Genomic DNA, 16,109 nt, shown 5'->3' with positions numbered 1-16,109 from the left:
CAAAACTGGCCAATGTGAAGGTGAAGATGGATGTCACAGCAGCACATTGATAAAAGATAATTACATACTGTCAGCCCTTCCCAGCGGATCGGGCCCAGATATAAAGGAAAACCAGGAAGCCTGAACTGAACTCTCGGGCAATGAGAAGATGTGATGATGGACATGGTCTCTGGGTGCTCCATCTCCACCAGGTGGGAGGTGGGACGGTGCTGAGAAGGCTGAAATCTCTGTCTTGGTCAGCACCTAGGTGCCTGTACCCCTTTCTCACTAACTACAAGAATGCCACCTTCTAAGATTTACCATGGCCACTTCTGTAATGGTACAATAAAAGAGCCTCCAGGGGTGACTATCGGAACATCCTCTTCCTTCATAACTGAAGGATTGGGTACTTCAGCAATAACAGGCCACTGGTGTTTATGTTACAATCATTGCCCTATACCCTAGTGAGCTCTGAAGAATGCCCTGTTCTGTTTGAACTTTATTGAGCTTGCTAACTAGTAACCAAGTCCAGGCATCAATATCTGTTCAAAGTCCTTAAACTGTATTTGCCCTTGGGATGCTGAACTCCAAGTGTTCCATCAGTCCTATGTTTCCCTGGAGCACTTCCATGAACTTGAAAAGGGAGACAGAGCAAGTGGTGTCCCTACACCTGGCTGGCATGCCCATGATGTGCTGGGTGTTGAGAGTTATCACCCAGACTGGAACAAGGACTGTGTGCCACACTGCCTGGGGAGGGGGACAGAGGCGCATGGGCAATGGCATTTGCTCCAAATCTGAGAGGATGAGTAATGCTTTATTTCTAATAGAGGCTTGGGACTTGCAAACACAGCATTATCAGGAACTGGCAGTGGGCTGTAGCCAGGAGATGGGTTGGAAGGGCAATGGAGGCCTTTGAGAAGTTTATTGGAGCAGGACAAAGGGGGTTCAGGGTTAGGAGGTGACAGTTCAACCAGACACAGGGAGGACTCAAAGGAATGGACAGTTTTGTCTGTTTTCATTTTTTCAAGACATTCTTCCTAGGTAATTCCGGCTGGCCCCAAATTTGAGATCCTTTTGCCTCCACTACTCAAGTGCTAAGACTATAAACTTAAGTCCGTCATGCCTGGAACAGATCTTTGTTTTAAACAGATCTGGCCAGCTTGGTGGAGAGGGGGATGGCCGTGGAGTTAGGGAGACCTGTAAAGTGCTTGTTATCTAGGAAGACCCTACTCAGACACATTGCTCCTGGACATAAGAGGACTCAGGTATGGTGAGATACAGCAACATGCCTGGACCACTAAATCTCTGCCTGCCTCAGTTGACCCTACAATGTCTCCCTATTGGTTAAGAGAGGTCTGTACATTTCCACATGGGAAATGATCATATCATGTGACCCTGAGCTTGGGTATAAGACCACGGGAGAGTTGAACGAGCTATCTGCTGGCTTATCACCCTCTTCTAAGGAAAAAGCCTTCCCAGGAGGCAGTTCCTGGGAAGATCTGGAGTTTCCTACTGCAGCAGGGAGAGGCAGAGACTCTCACCCTTTACCACGATGCAAGAGAGGACTGTTAGTTAAGCCAAAGTGTCAGCCTTATCCTGGAATGTGCACCTGTCCCGCCCCATCAGGAGAAAGCCACAAGTGACAACCACAGGACGTTGAAGGGGAGAACGGTGAATGGGATTTTTTTGCTTTGTTTTAGACTCCCAATGCATGATAGCTTCTTCAAGGTCCCAAGAAATTGTGCTGGTTGCAAAAAGTCCAAGAAAATGTTGCTAAGTCAGAGGAAGGAAAGAGGAAGAGGAAGGAAGAGTGTTCCATTCTTCAAGAACCATCCTCCATTGTCATCCTAATCACAATGTCCCCTTAACCTTGCCCCCAGGAGTCTCAAACTCACCTGTCCTGACCTAAAAAGCTCCTGGCGAATGAGCCTGGAGCATTTTGCCTTTTTGTGGCTTTTCAACCCTGATCTGATGTTTCTTCCCTCCTGGAGGCCCTCTCCACAGTGTGGAGCCCATGCCACACCACAGTCAATCTCCCCTTCCCGTCACTCAGGTCACCTCTGGGGACTGTGTAACAACCAGTCCCTGCTGGTGACCCAGAGCAGCACTACAGTATCTGATCGGACAGCTGTTCAAGTGTGGCTGTTAGTCTAAGCCTGTGGCTGTGTGTCCTATCTCCGGTGTCTTTGATTTGTTTTGTTCCCATGCACAAAGGACAGTCAGGCAGATAGGACCTGCCTTGCTCTGGAGTATTCTCTCCTCAGCGTATTCTGAGTGGCTATGATGGCCTTGGAGAACTGCAAGTTGATGCTCTAACCCCTAATGCTCCCGAATCAGAAAGCCTTTGAGTGCGGGCATGATGCTATAAGTAGGAAGTTCTACCATTGACCTCGTGTTCACCTCTGGAAGTCACAGTCAAATGTGGGCCCATTTAAACCATTTTACAAGGGCTGGCATGATGCTCGGTGGGTAAAGGTGCTTCTGCCAAGTCTGATGAGCTGAGTTTGACCCCTGGGAAGCATATGGTGAGAGAAGAGAACCTACTCCTGAGAGCTGACCTCTGACCCCCACCCATGGATGCCCACACACTTAAACGTATATAAAATAAATTAATTGATATAATTCTTTAAAATATTCTATTAAATTATTTATAGGCTAAACTGTATACAAATGTGTAAAAAACATAAACGAATTTCATATTTTGATTTAGTTTGTGTTTTAAATTAGGCCCTGTTAAACAAGATATCTCACTATACGTATACAAGTATTCTCAAGTCCAAAATATTTCAGCTTGTTCTTTGAGATAGGATATCACTATGTAGCTCTTGCTAGCCTGGAGCTTACTACATAGAGCAGGCTGACCCTGAACTCATAAGAGGTACATCAGCCTTTGCGGCTAAGTGCTGAGACTAAGGTATACAATACCACATTTGACTAGCATTTTGGATCAGGATACTAGCTAGTGTTTTCTCCAGAGTCCTTGCCTCACATTAGGAGGAGCCTACAGCTAGGGTTCAGGGGTCAAGAGGTAGAGTGTAGCCATTTGGTCAGCTCTGAGGGCAGATCTGGTTGAGTCCCTGAACAGGAGGAGTAGCTAATAAGGGGAAGATGGGTGTCTCCTACTTGCTTTCTCACTTCCTCTATTCCTTCCCTATCCCATGACCCTCACTTCTGGTTATCTCATTCCTGGTCCATGCACTGCTCTGGAATTTCCTGCCTAACACATCACTTCTTCCTCTGCTTCAGACAAGGAACTTCAGGTGTCTGTGGTAGCCTCATTATGGATTCCCAAAAGCAAATCCCAATCTAAGGATCTACAAAGTAGCCAGAGGTCTTTGCCTCTTCTTTCTTCCGTCCGTCCGTCCCTCCCTCCCTTCCTTCCTTCCTTCCTTCCTTCCTTCCTTCCTTCCTTCCTTCCTTCCTTCCTCTCTTTCTTCCTTTCTTCCTTTCCTTTTTTTCTTTTCTTTCTTTTTCTGTGCTTGGCACTCTTTTTTTTCAGACATTTTTGTTTTATTCTATGGATATGAATTACCTTTTGTGATCCCTTCTTTTAACCATTATTATAGGATCAGGCTAATAGAAGCACATACCTTTGGTTTTTTTTTCCTGCTTATATGGTGCTATAGTTTGCATTTAGCTTGTGCACTGTGAAACTCTAATAAGAATATAATGTCCCTGTGATTATCTAAAATAAAACCCTGGTCTAAATATGTTACTTAGAAGTGGGGCCCTTGGGTTGTGATTAGGATTAGAAAATGTTATCAATATGGAGACACCCCCCCCCATATTGCTGCATGAAAACACAGAGAGAGGAATATAAGGCATGGACACATACTTACTCCTAGTGTATCATCCTGTGATGCCTTGTGCTGTCTCAGGACTCTGCCAGTATGAATCTCATTCTAAGAGCACCCCTCAAACTTGTACCAGAATCATTAAATGCAATGCTACCACCTTCTTTATAATTTACCTAATATATGGCCACTGGTTTTTAGCAACAGGAAATAAACATATATATGGAAAAGTCTTTCATTTGCAGTGAGTACTGAAAGATATCATCACCTAAGCCAAGTTTAGCCTTTGACTATATCACTCACTCCTTTAGACAAGCCATTGTTCCTGCCACATGCTCATTTGTCAAACATTCTACCTTAGTGGATGGATGGTTTCATCTTGCTACACTCAAGATCTTCTCAGGTTTTGAACGCCAACATTTTTACTCCAGTCTGTTGCTTTGTGGATGACTGTGAGTTTATCTTTCCTTGTAAGTACTTTGGACTCCTGGGTGGGCAGGCCTAAGACCTGGAACTTTCAGCCATTACTAGAACAGAAACTTTGGGCTTCTTTCTCTCATTGCGCTTGGTACTCTAAGCCAAGTGGACCATACACTTCCTATCAGGGGCACAGACCATGTGAGCCTCCCCCTCTCCCACAGGTAGATGGGTTATAAGGACACAGACCTGTCGGAGCAAGGCTGTCCCCAAGGCTCTCATTAGAGCCTGTTGGCTATCCTTAGAAAGCAGCATTGGCAGATTCTAAGGATGAAGAAGTTGCTGGAAGAGTCCTGAAGCTTTCCCTATAGCACAGTCAGAGGTGGCTTTGTGCTTCTGGTTCAATGCTTTTTTCTCATAAATGACTGTGTGAGAGTCGTGAGAGAGAACCACAATGTTCTCTCTTGGCACCAAAGCCTTCTCAACAGCTCCCATCTCTCTCTTGGACAGCATTGCGCTCAGATACCACCACCACATTTGTACAGTTTTTACTGGGCTTGACTTAAGGTTAGGAAATCAGAGGCCACCACTACCCATGCTGACCTCCTCAGTCCTAAGGAAGGATGCTGATGAGGCCTGAGGCCTGTGGTGTCTTGGCATAATGCAAACTGGAACAGGGGGTTGGCGGTGGCTGATGTCCTGGCCTTGCTGAGTAGTATAGATGCTCTCTTCCTCTGTGTTTCCTAAGCTCTTGAAATCACCAAATCAAACAATTGTCTCATTCACACACTGGTAAGAACTTGATGTCTGGGGGGTGGGGGTGGGGGTGGGAGAGGGAAATTCTGGCTTTTCAACATAGTTTCAATTTCAACTGCAATTGTAACTCTCACTAGCACCCTAAATTAAATTCTAGGGTTCTTTTGCCCTTTAACAAGGCTCTGGCTTTCCAATCCCCTGGGTGTCAGAATCAGTTTATTCTGTTTAAATGTGAAGGCTTTCCCTGTCTGGCCTTTACCTGGCTGAGATGCAGTGCACAGTGACCGGTACTCCACAGTCTTGTGGCATTCTCACAGCTGGTCCATGGTGTTATTTCTCTTCTCAGCTTTAGGGACAAAGACACTGAGCCTTACGGAATAGTGCCTAGGAATTGTTTGTAAATAGGTATAAGGACCTCAGCCTGATCCCCAGAACTCACATGACAAAGCCTGGCACAGTGGAGCAAACTTGTGATTCCAGTGTCAGGGAGGCAGAGACAGGAACAGCCCTAGGGCTCCCTGGACAGCTGGCCTAGCCTAATCAGAAAGCCCCAGGTTCCAGTATGTAACGTGCTAGACAATGTCACACTGACACATGTAGACATGGCCTGGGTCAGTCTAAGGTCTGGGATCTTTCCAGCACCATCCTTAGCATTGTCAACCTTCCTGTAGGTTCCTAGGTTGTTTGTTTGCTTGCTTGTTTTTACAGTTCTCCTGTGGCCTCAAACATATCTTTCAAATTATTTAATTATTCATAGATTGAACTTAAAATATGGGTCTTCTTTTTTTCTTTTTCTTTCTTTTTCTTTTTTCTTTTTCTTTTTCTTTTTCTCTTTCTTTTTCTCTTTCTTTTTCTTTTTCTCTTTCTCTTTCTCTTTCTTTTTCTCTTTCTCTTTCTTTTTCTTTTTTTTTCTTTTTCTTTTTCTCTTTCTCTTTCTCTTTCTCTTTCTCTTTCTCTTTCTCTTTCTCTTTCTTTTTCTTTTTCTTTTTCTTTTTCTTTTTCTTTTTCTTTTTCTTTTTCTTTTTCTTTTTCTTTTTCTTTTTCTTTCTTTTTCTTTTTCTTTTTCTTTTTCTTTTTCTTTTTCTTTTTCTTTTTCTTTTTCTTTGAGACAGGGTCTCATGATCTAGCTCTGGTTGATCTGGAATTCACTATAGACCAGGCTGGCCTTGAACTCACAGAGAGCTGCCAGTCTCTGTCTCCTGGGTGCTGCGATTAAAAGTGTACACCACAATGCTTGACATGGGTTTTCTTTCTTTTTTAATTAATTAAGTAATTAAGTAATTTACACTCCATATTTTATCCCCACCCCCATCCATCTTCCAACTGTTCCACATCCCATATCTCCTCCCCACCCCCTGTCTCCATGTGGATGTTCCCACCCCACCCCACCCCACCTGACCTCTAAACTCCCTGGGGCCTCCAGTCTCTTGAGGGTTAGGTGTATCATCTCTGAATGAACACAGACCCGGCAGACCTTTACTGTATGTGTGTTGGGACCTTATATCAGCTGGTGTATGCTTCCTGTCTGGTGGTCCAGTGCTTAAAAGATCTTGGGAGTCCAGATTAATTGAGACTTCTGGTGCTTCTACAGGGTTGCCCTTCTCCTCAGCTTCTTTCAGCCTTCCCTAATTCAACCACAGGGGTCAGATGCTTCTGTCCATTGGTTGGGTGCAAATATCTCTATCTGACTCTTTCAGCTGCTTGTTGGGTCTTTTGGAGGGCTGTCATGATAGGTTCCTTTTTGTGAGAACTCCATCGCCTCAGTAATGGTGTCAGGCCTTGGGACTTCCCCTTGAGCTGGATCCTACTTTGGGCCTGTCGCTGGACCTCCTTTTCCTCAGGCTCCTCTCCATTTCCATCCCTGTAATTCTTTCAGTCAGGAACAATTATGGGTCAGAGTTGTGACTGTGGAATGCACCCTCCTCCCTCACTTGATGTCCTGTCTTCCTGCTGGAGGTGGGCTCTATAAGTTCCCTCTGCCTACTGGCAGGCATTTCATCTAAGGTCCCTCCCTTTGAGTCCTGAGAGTCTCTCACCTTCCAGGTCTCAGGTGCATTCTGGAGGGTCCCCCAACCTCCTATCTCCCAAGGTTGCCTGTTTCCATTCTTTCTGCTGGCCCTCAGGGCTTCAGTCCTTTACCCTCACCTAATACCAGATCAGGTTCCCTTCTCCCCCCACCCCCACCCCGAGTCCACTTTCCCTCCCAGGTCCCTCCCTCCCAAGTGGAACTGAGGTGTCTTCACTTGGGCACTTCAACTTGTTGACCTTTTTGAGTTCTGTGGATGGAATCTTGGGTATTCTGTACTTTTTTTTTTTTTTTGGCTAACATCTGCTTATTAGTGAATACATATCATGCATGTCCTTTTGGGTCTGATTTATCTCATTCAGGATGATATTTTTTAGTTCCACTCATTTGCCTGCAAAACTCAGGATGTCATCATTCTTAATAGCTGAGTAGTATTCCATTGTATAAATGTACCACATTTTCTGTATCCATGCCGGTTGTGGTGGCGCATGCCAGTAGAATTTGCTGAAGGAGGGTTTTCTTTGTGACTTTCCATATCTTCTCATCTTTTCAAAACGTAGAGTATGGGTACAAACTATATAAAATCCCTTGAAGATTCTGGAAAAAGTCACTTATTCTATGCCTGAAGCTGTCTGTCTGAGCAGCATTTCCTGCTAGGGGAACAGAGGGAGTTGTGGGGGCTGTTGGGAAGTCAGGAGACTTTCCATTCCCAGTCTTCTGTGGCCAGTGGTATCCCTGTTTATCTTTGGAAAACGGCTCCTTCCTTTATCCATACCCACACAACTCAACTGTCAATCAAGAGCCTTCTCTATTCCCCAGAAACAATCAAGAGGCATGTGATTGAAGCCTGGCCATTCAGGAGAATCCAATTCCATTAGCCATTATGATTGGTTCCAGGATGAGTTCCTAATCTAATGGCTACAAATGTCCCTCTCTAAGCAATGTTATGAATGTGACACACCAGTATAGCATCATTCTTCATTCTAATAATCTAGTACTGGGATCCTTGGAATCCTATGTATTATCTTTGTAGTTTTAGTTGTGACCCAACTATAGGCGCCATTAAGACCCAAGCAGGAGTTTGGTGAATCACAAGAGGGCCTTCCTTCCTTCCTTCCTTCCTTCCTTCCTTCCTTCCTTCCTTCCTCCCTCCCTCCCTCCCTCCTTCCCTCCCTCTTTCTCTCCTTCCTTCCTTCCTTGGTTCTAAAACTGTTCTCAGAAAATGTTTGCTCATATGTAGGGATATTTTTAAATGTGGCATATTTTTGTAAAATTGCCTTTAGGAAAGTCTGTCACCAATATGAATCATTTTGACACTCTGGGAGGAGTCTGCTTTTGCATACCCTAGCCATACCTGTTATTTTCAGTCTTTACATGTCTGCAGGCCCTGGTACACCTGGCCTTGCTGCTTGCTCTTGAGCCATGTTCCCTCAGGACCTGAGGACCTCTCCTCAAAGCTGCCCACTCTTAGCCTTGCTTCCCTGGCAAATGGCCATATCACCCCGAGTGTGCCTCATCTCTTCTAAATCTTTTGATCATTTTATTTATGTATGTGTATGAGTGTTTTGCCTGCTTGTATGTCTGTGCAGCATGTGAGTGTCTAGAAATTGTGGAGGTCAGAGAAGGCATCAGATTCCCTGAGACTGGAGTCACTGGACTGGAGTTAGGACAGTTGTGAGCCATTATGTAGATGACAAGATTCAAACCTGGGCCCTCTGCATCAGTAGCAAGTAGTCCTAACCACTGAACTATCTCTGCAGATCCTTTTGATGGTTCTTTGTTCAACTTTACTAGTCTGCTTGTAACCTGGTCTTGCTCTGCTAGGCCAAAATGTCTTTCTTTTATTCCTTGTTGCTGTTGGGATTATCTTTGGAACCTAGGAAGGAAGGAAGGAAGGAAGGAAGGAAGGCCCTTCTATGATTCATCAAACTTTTGTTTGAGTCTGAATGGCATCTATAGTTGGGTCACAGCTAATCCTACATAGATAATACATCAGATTCCAAGGATCCCAATGACTAAACCTACATAGATAATATTCAAGGACATCAGGTCCCAATATTGGATTGTTAGGATCAGGGAAGAGAATTATCCTGTTCCAGGAAATGACACTCCTCATGGATATGACTGATCAGCAAACTGTCACCAATAAACTTTCTCTAGCACGGCATCCCAAGCACCTCACCATCTATATGAGAAGCAAAAAGAGCCTAACAGCCTTGGTGTGTAGGTGAGAGCTGTGTGGCCATATCATGCTCACTTAGGAAATATTTATGTCAAGCAGAGCAGGACATGGGCCGGAGATGTGTGAAGCTTTTATTAAAAAGGTGATTTCTAAGTGAACTTTAATAAGGATTGGAGAGGTTCTGGGCTCCCACTTATATTGGCTGGGACTGACATAGCTTCTTGCGTGAGACACATTTCAAGCCTTTAACCAGTTTCCCACTTCTCTGAGGTGGAGTTTCTCACTTTTCAGTTGTTAGGTTGGATACCTACTGGCCACAGGGAGATCCAGAGTCCTTCCTCGGTGTTTTGGGGGAGATGTTCCTTAAAACAGCAGAAGTTCTCTCAGAAAGGACTACTTGGGCATTAGGAGCTGCTGTGGTAGCTAACATTGCCCACACATTCTCCTGGGGCAATAAAAATTCCCAGGCTGTTTCAATTCAGTCTGGATTCTGTTTTCTTTCTCCTGTGTCAGGACTAAAAGGGCCACAATTGCTTAGCAAGGAATTTGACTTCATCTTTGAAAAATGAATAGAAATTAGAAGGGAAGGGAAGGGGCAAGGTTTATTGCAGGTATCATGAATGAAGATGGACTAATGTTGAGCTGGGTGTGGTGTGCATGCCTTTAGGAATAGTGTACCCTGGCTCTCTGTTCATCTTGTCTTGTATGTTCAACCATGAACTCTTACCGCGATATGCCTCATCACAGGCTCAAAGCACAAAGCTCCAAGTGCCTTGGTGCATTCAGAGGCAGAGGCAGAGGCAGAGGCAGAGGCAGAGGCAGAGGCAGAGGCAGAGGCAGAGGCAGAGGCAGAGGCAGAGGCAGAGGCAGAGGCAGAGGCAGAGGCAGAGGCAGAGGCAGAGGCAGAGGCAGAGGCAGAGGCAGAGGCAGAGGCAGAGGCAGAGGCAGAGGCAGAGGCAGAGGCAGAGGCAGAGGCAGAGGCAGAGGCAGAGGCAGAGGCAGAGGCAGAGAGGCAGAGGCAGAGGCATGCTCATCTCCCACTCGAGGTCAGCCTGGTCTACAGAGTGAAAAGACGAGGGATGGGAAAAAATAAATTAAATGAAGATGGGCTTGTGTTTTGAACCATCCTTTTGTAAACCATCTGCAAAATTCCAAACAACCCTCAAGATGCTGTTACTGCAGTTGCTGTTTCCATTTTCAGATAGGGGAGAAAACAAAATAACGTCCATGGAGGTTTAAAATAAACCAATAAGTAAAAGATTTAAAACTTATTCTGGTCCTCTTAGCTACTGAGAGGCACAGCCTAGCCTCTGTTTCTGTCCTCTGACCAGAGATGTCATCAGAAATTTTGCATAACTAACGTGGCACGGGTGCAACTGCAGAGATTGGCTAGCTCTCATTAAAGCCAACATCACTTCTAGAGGCGACCTGATGCCATCTTCTGGCCTCCACAGGCACCAGGCATACATATGGGGCACAGACCTACATGTCGGAAGAAACATCCATACACATGACATTTTTAAAAAGAAAAGAGGTGGGATGAGGTGGGAGGCGGGACCCAGTGGGAGGGTCACTGGGCGTTTTGACTCAGAAGGGAACAGTGGGGTGACTTTTTGTGAAACCAAGTTGTCATAAATGTCTGTACCTGGGCCACCAGTCTCTCCATGGCTTCCTATATAGAGATGTTTGCCCCTCTCACACAGACTCTTATTCTCCAGGTGACCCAGCCACAGATGCCTCTCCAGAGCCTGAGCGAGTCTGCTTTATGTCTAGCCTCCCCAAACACAAGCTAAGTAAACCTCTTTTCTTTACAAAGCTACCCCATCTTCATTTCAGCAATAGAAACCTTGTGAGTACAATCACATTCTAGCCCGAGGAATGACTTGGCTTGTCACTGAGGGACTCTGGATGCTGAAGTGCCCGGCACCTGGAATACCTGAGCACAGATGATAGTAGCTCTGCTCTGGCACTTATGAAGGGAGAAGATGTTGGTATCCAAATCAGACCATCTTTCTGTCAGCCTGTCCATCATAAGAGTGAGGTGGAGCCATGGGATCCCACAGAGGACTTGCCAAGTTAGCATTCAAATTGGTTCCTCTACACTGTAGAATATATGTGATTATGCTGGGAAGATGGTAAGTATTATTTCATTTTCTTTTTAAAAGTGTGTGTGTGTGTGTGTGTGTGAGAGAGAGAGAGAGAGAGAGAGAGAGAGAGAGAGAGAGAGAGACAGTGAGAGAGAGAGAGAGAGAGAGAGAGAGAGAGAGAGAGAGAGAGAGAGAGAGAGAGAGATGGCACCAGTGTGGATATCAGATGTACCAGTCTAGCCAGAACGAAGTCAGTCCTCTGATGGAAGTGTGAAGATGATTAAAGAAGAGCTAGAAAAAGGATGCAAGACACAGATACAGGAGGGCTGCAGGTCAATACCAAGCCAGCAGCGAGTGTATTTCTCATTGCCTTCTTATACTAGAGTACCATGGGAAGCAAAGCCACAAGCTAACAGAAACAACTTGTTGAAATATACACAAGACATTTGTTTACACACAAAAAAAATTCCCTGTTCCTTCCACCAAGTCAATAAAATCTTAAGCCCCTCGCCCCTCACCTTGAGCCTCAAGTGCACCTCTTTTATTCTCCATGCCCCAGAAGGTGGGAAAATCTGCCAGCAGGCCCTGACCTGCCTTGACTCTGCCTGGCAGACAGACTTTTCTTCTCTCTCTTTTTTTCTCTCTGCTTCAGAGAAGCAGCAACTGGCTCCCAATAAGCAGAGTCCATTCTTTCCTTCCACCTTTTTGTGGGTGTTCTGGGGATCAAACTGAGGTTGTCAAATTTGGGTGGCAAGCACCTTTACCTGGTTTTGAATGCTCCCCTCTTCCTCCTCCTCCTCCTCCTCCTCCTCCTCCTCCTCCTCCTCCTCCTCCTCCTCCTCTTCTTCTTCTTCTTCTTCTTCTTCTTCTTCTTCTTCTCCTCTTTTATTTATTTAGTATGTGTATTAGAGAGAGAGAAAGTGAGAGGGGAGGGAGAGAGAGAGTAAGGTAGAAGACAACTTGTGGGATCTGATCTTTCCACCATATGGGTTCTGAGGTTCCTTCTTAGGGTGTCAGACGTGGGCAGTGAGCATCTTTAACTGAACAAGACAGCCCCATCTTTTTTTTTAAGTTGTTTTTTCTTTTCTTTTACAATAGGGTTACACTATGATCTGGGGAAAAAAACCCCTCTAAATATACATTTGCATAATAACTCTTAAGGACTATTCCAGGGACTAGGGAGATGTCTCAGTGGGTGAAATGTTTGCTGAGCAAGTATGGGGACCCAAGCTTGGATCCTCAGCACCTACATGAAAGTTGTACATGGTAACACATATCTGTAACACGGCACTGAGGAGAGTAAATGTAGGGTCACTGGGGAGCTCACTGTCCAGTCTAACCAGAATGGTGACATTCCAATTAGTTTTAACTATCATCTTGAATCATCTGGGAAGAAAGTTATCTAGATCAGGTTGGCCTGTGTGCATATCTGTAGGTAATTATTTTAATTATTAATTGATATAGGGAGATACAGTTCATTGTGGGTGGCACCATTCCCTCTGCAGGGGCCCCTAAACTGTACACAGATAAAGAAAGCCAAGCCAAGATGGTTTTCTACATCTTTATGCTTACAACTGTATTTCCTATCTCTCTATTCAGATGAACACCAAATTCCATGGCCAGAAGTAGAACAAGCAAACAAGCAAGGATGCATGCATTTCTTCTCTGTTCTTGACTGTGATGTGACATTCTAATTCCTTCCTTGACTTCGCCACAACAATGGACTGTAACCTGGAACTGTAAGCCACATAAACCCTTCTTTCCCTAAGTTGCTTTTTGTCAGGGTGGTTAAGCACAGCAATGGAAATGAAACTAGAACAGGTGAATTCCTAGTTCATCGAGAGACCCTGTCTTGAAAAATAAGGACAGTGATGGAGGTAGACACTGAAATCTATGAAATCTATTTACACACACACACACACACACACACACACACACACACACACACACACACACCAGAATAAACAAATACATGACCCTATTCCATCCCATCTCATGATGGATTATGGGAAGGAACCAAAGGCATCAAAGACTGAAGAAGTTCCCAACAGCTTGTTCATTTCCTCATCCTCTGGTCAACCTCAGATCTGGCACCACCCTCACCTGTGTTTTTCTACATCTTTCTGCTTACAACTGTATTTCCTATCTCTATATTCAGATGACACCAAATTCCATGGCCAGAAGCAGAAGCCCCTTGGGATGGTTTGTATATGCTCTGCCCAGGAGTGGCACTATTAGGAGGTATGGCCTTGTTGGAGTTGATATGGCCCTGTTGGAGTAGGTGTGTCACTGTGGGTGTGGGTTTTAAGACCCTCATTCTAGCTGCCTGGAAGTCAGTATTCTCCTATCAGCCTTCAGATGAAGATGTAGAACTCTCAGCTCCTCCTGCACCATGCCTGCCTGGATGCTGTCATGTTCTCACCTTGATGATAACAGACTGAACTCTGTACCTGTAAGCCAGCCCTACTTAAATGTTGTTCTTATAAGAGTTGCCTTAGTCATGGTGTCTGTTCACAGCAATAAAACCCTAACTAAGGCACCCCTAAAATTCTAAACACAGCTGGGAAAACATTCTAGAATATTTGCATATGGCAGTGAATACCCTACTTCTAAGCCAAACTCAATCACTGGCAGGGAGAACTGGCAGCATGAGGCTGGTAGAAGACTAAGTTACATGATGATAGAATCACATTTAATAAAAGCCAAGGAGCACCTGAATTCACGTGGTGGGATTGGAGGTGCAGGGAAAAGACCAGTAGCCAGGCAGAGGTGGGACTGGAGTCTTGGAGGGATGCTCCCTAAGGAACTGGAAGTTCTGTGAGTTCTGGAGGGATCTCTGCTTAGCCAGAAGTCCAATTCATTCCACAAATATTCCTTTGCCTGTAGTCTAGACACAAGACTAACTACAAAGAGAAGAACCAGGGATGGCTTAAGGCAAGGCAGACATTCATTCCTGAATATTGTCCCCAGGAAAAGACAGATTCCAAGTATTTTACATTGAAAATTTTCTCTTCCTTCCTCCCCCCTCCCCTCCCACTTCTCTCTTCTTTTAGCTTTTCTCTTCTTTTTCTTCATTCTTTCCTTCCCCTCTCCTCCTCATTAACCATTATTACCATCATCATCATCTGCACCATCAATACCTTTTCTTTGATAGTGTGGGCTATTAAATCCAGGGCTTTGTTCATGCTAGGCAGGCGTCTACAACTGAGCTACATCCCCACACTCCCCAAGTCTTCCTTTTTTAGAACAGAGTCTCACTGTGCAGCATCGCAGCTCTCTCTGTAGAACAGGCTGTCCTCAAATCTGTCAAGCTGTGCCTTCTGAATGCTGGGAGGGACTGAAGGTGTGCACCACTGTGCTTGCCCTGTTTCTGTTTACCCACTTATTAAGAAACGACAAGTGCCAGGGAAGATGCCTTTGCATGGAATGACCCCCACTGATGCTCATTTGTATGTTCATACCGGCCTTCCAACATCAACAGTGAAGAAAATACACAAAGAGGTTTGAATACAGATTCAGTACGTTTCCTAGGGATATGGCCTCATGGAGAAAACGGCTGTATGTTTTTTTTTTTTTGTAAACAAAACATTTAAAGATTGGCTTAAAACTCGAGCTCTGCAGATAAGTACATACCTACCAGGAAGCAAACAGTGTTGATGTGCGTAATTATGGTTCGGGTCAGATGTTACAGGGTCACATCACGTGTGGGTTTCTAAAGTGCTTTTCAGAAGTGACGGAGTCAGAAGGGAAAACAATGTGTCTAGGAGACAATTAGGTTTTGCTGCTGGTGGGCAGGGAGTGGTCCAGCCAGCAAAAATCCTGCCAAGCAAACCTGAGAACCTGGGTTCCATGCCCAGAACCTACATAAAAGCAGACTCAGGGGCACATACGTGATCCTAGAGCGCATACCCTGAGACGGGAAGCGGAGACAGGGGACTTGTCTAGGTGTTCTCTAGGTCCCAAGGTTTGGAATACTTACCACGGCAGCAGAGAGAACCTTTCTGAACACATGAATGGTGAGAACCAGCTCCCAGAACGTGTCCCCTGACTGTTGCTGGAGCACTCGAGCATATATCCCCTCTCCATGAATGAAACAAACAAACCCATTTTAACTGCTGCTGGAGAAGCCGTCCTCGCTGCTCCCTGCAGCCCCGCAGAGGCCAGCGGCTAAGTGCTGGAGATGCTTTCTTCAGCCTTCTCACACCTGGGGCCTGGTGATATGGGAGGCAATAGTCTCTTCCATCTCCTTTGCTGTTTTCTCACCAGCCTCTTCTTTCTTGCTTGAAACATCCAGGGCTGATCTATCTTTGAATCTTTTCACACTGCACTCCCAAGCCCTCCCTGGTACAGGCACCCGCTGACCATGACTACTTTGGGACTTCCTCATATGTGACCTCCCGACACACTTCTGATTTGTACCCACTCTTCTCCTACCTCTCTGACTGTTCCTTCTCCCACCTCTCCACCGGTAAATATGGGGCTGTCCCATGGTCAGGCATTGGGCCTGTCCTCTGTCGCTTTTTCCTGACTTTATCTCTTAAACACAGAATGACTCTCAGAGTTAGACCTCTACCCCAGACCGCTGCTCAAAGCTATAAACCCAAGTTATAACCAGACCTCTTCACAGATGACTAGTGGGCACCTCATTTCCTATCCTTTCAATATGCCTTCCCTGGTCCTTTCTGTCTCAGAGAGGAGCAATTCCAGTTCCTCAGGTGAAAAACAAAAACAAAAAACAAAAACAAAACCACCTATGTCTGGTGACTCATGACCAGCTGTAACTCCAGCTCCAGGGGGTTGGATACCATCTTCTGGCATATGTGGATACCTTAACTCATGTATACACATACCCATATGCACATAATTAA

At 45.2% G+C, this 16,109-nt stretch overlaps 1 long non-coding RNA gene across 1 annotated transcript in view; it reads left to right on the top strand.

The window, feature by feature from the left end:
* The window catches only part of 9130221F21Rik (RIKEN cDNA 9130221F21 gene), a 28,633-nt gene extending 13,747 nt beyond the window's left edge, over nucleotides 1-14,886 (top strand). The window contains exons 2-3 of the long non-coding RNA NR_046180.1: nucleotides 10,873-11,289; nucleotides 12,841-14,886. This is a non-coding gene — a long non-coding RNA (RIKEN cDNA 9130221F21 gene). The remainder of the gene's footprint in view (nucleotides 1-10,872; nucleotides 11,290-12,840) is intronic.
* The last annotated feature ends 1,223 nt before the right edge of the window (nucleotides 14,887-16,109 follow it).

This window comes from Mus musculus, chromosome 6 (genome assembly GCF_000001635.26).
Source record: "Mus musculus strain C57BL/6J chromosome 6, GRCm38.p6 C57BL/6J".
NCBI classification, from domain to species: Eukaryota; Metazoa; Chordata; class Mammalia; order Rodentia; family Muridae; genus Mus; species Mus musculus.
This window is presented reverse-complemented; position numbering and strand designations above follow the sequence as displayed.